This window comes from Mandrillus leucophaeus, unplaced genomic scaffold, assembly GCF_000951045.1.
Source record: "Mandrillus leucophaeus isolate KB7577 unplaced genomic scaffold, Mleu.le_1.0 Scaffold2, whole genome shotgun sequence".
NCBI classification, from domain to species: domain Eukaryota; kingdom Metazoa; phylum Chordata; class Mammalia; order Primates; family Cercopithecidae; genus Mandrillus; species Mandrillus leucophaeus.
This window is the reverse complement of record NW_012102031.1, coordinates 7,120,437-7,122,691: the sequence shown is the minus strand read 5'-3', so window position 1 is coordinate 7,122,691 and position 2,255 is coordinate 7,120,437.

The following is a 2,255-nucleotide window of genomic DNA, read 5'->3' as shown; positions in this document are numbered from 1 at the left end:
GCCATTGCACTCCAGCCTGGGTGACAGAGCGAGACTCCGTCTCAAGAAAAAAATAAAAATAAATAAAAAAAAAGAATATATTGGGGGAAGAATAGAGGGGAGGCGTGCAGGAACCAGCAATGAGAAGGCCAGGAAAAGAAAGAGCTGAAAATGGAGAAAGCCAAAGAGTTAGAACTGTTGGATACAGGAGAAGAAACAGCAGCCCCGCTACAGACCCACCCCCAGGTTTGACGTCCTTTCAAGAATGAAGTCTATCCCTGGTGATGGTCACTCTGTCTTTCCAGCATCCTCTCTCCCTTGTCCTTCAGGGCGTGTATCTCAGTCAGCCAGTGGCTTCTTGATGATGGTTGTTGGGGTGGTTGTTGTGTGACGGTCCCTTCTAGGTTATAAAGGGTGTATGTCCCCTGTTTGAACTCTGAAGGGCAGGTGGTGGGCCATGGCCATGGTCCCCAGCTGAGGAGCAAGTGTCCCTGAGAACTCAAACTTCCCAGAGAGTATCTGAGAACCAATCAATGAAAACAGTCCCATCACTCTTACCCGATAAGTGAACAGTCAGAAAATTAGTGTGAAAGCAGCTTAGCATTGGGAGGAAGCGCAGATCTCTAGAGCTGTCCTGCCGCCGCCCAGGAGTGACCTGTGTGTGAGTCCTAATAAACTCACCCACTCACCAAGCTGGACTTGTTCGAGTCAATTCTTTGGTCTCGCAGCTCCTTCCAAGCTTTGGGGGCCATCAGTCTCAAGTTTTTCTCGTAACACTGGTGAGGGTGGTTGTGATGGCAGCAGAGTCGTGGGGGCCTTGGCAAGTAGCCAGTGATCTTCCAGACCAGGGGACACTGATGGACCGATGAAGTTCCAGGGAAACTCGAAATGCTGTGTTGGAAAGAGGTTAATTGGGGAAGAAACAAAAAAACGAAAGGAGATGCCAGAAACAGGTCAAGGAACGTTGAGGTGTGTCCAGGAGTTCAGTCCCACTTGTGGTCCCCAGACCTCGCCTCTCTGAGTCTCAGTTTCCTCATCAGCTATAGAAGGGGGCTGGACAAGGTGATATCTCAGGTCCACCCGGCTCTCCCTGTCTTGTATTCTGGAGACTTGGGTGCAATCAACACTGATGGCTGTGCCTTTGTGGTGCTGATGGAGGCTCCCCTGGGCTCTGACCCCCTCAGTAACTGGGACCATCCTTGTGTGCCACATTGCCCAGGCTGGTCTCAAACTCCTCAGCTCGAGTGATCTGTTCACCTTGGCCTTCCAATGGGCTGCAATTACAGGCATGAGCCACCATGCCCACCTAAGAACATAGATTTGATCGAGCACCTGCTTCCAACCCTCCAATGGCTTCCCATTACTCTTAGCACAAAGATGTAGGTCATCATGCTGCCTAAAGTAGCCTGTTGTAGCCTGGGGTCCTGTGAAGGAAGAGCCAGAGGCAACGTTCTGGTGCAGAGGGTTTGTGTGGGAAGTGATTCTAGGAGCAGAACTGAGGATCCAGGAGGGAAGGAGGAAAAGTTGACACAAGGAGAGGTTTTTGAATGGGCCATGTATGTGGGCAATGAGACCTTCTGAGGTGCCTTCAAGAAGCGTCCTCAGAATCTTTGTCTCCAGGGAGGAGAGAGGGAGGCCTTTATGTGTCCCAGAGGTTCTGGCACATTGTCTCTTTGTTCTCATTGGTTTCAAAGAACCTCTTGATTTCTGCCTTAATTTTGTTATTTACCCAGTAATCATTCAGGAGCAGGTTGTTCAGTTTCCATGTAGTTGTGCGGTTTTTAGTGAGTTTCTTAATCCTGAGTTCTAATTTGATTGCACTGTGGTCTGAGAGACTGTTTGTTATGATTTCCATTCTTCTGCATTTGCTGAGGAATGTTTTACTTCCAATTATGTGGTCGACCTTAGAATAAGTGTTATACAGTGCTGAGAAGAACGTATATTCTGTTGATTTGGGGTGGAGAGTTCTATAGATGTCTATTAGGTCCACTTGGTCCAGAGCTGAGTTCAAGTCCTGAATATCCTTGTTAATTTTCTGTCTCCTTGATCTGTCTAATATTGGCAGTGGGGTGTTAAAGTCTCCCACTGTTATTGTGTGGGAGTCTAAGTCTCTTTGTAGGTCTCTAAGAACTTGTTTTATGAATCTGGGTGCTCCCTTATTGGGCACATAAATATTTAGGATAGTTAGCTCTTCTTGTTGCATTGATCTTTGTTGGTTTAAAAGATATTTTTTGATCTTTGTTGGTTTAAAGTCTGTTTTATCAGAGACTAGGATT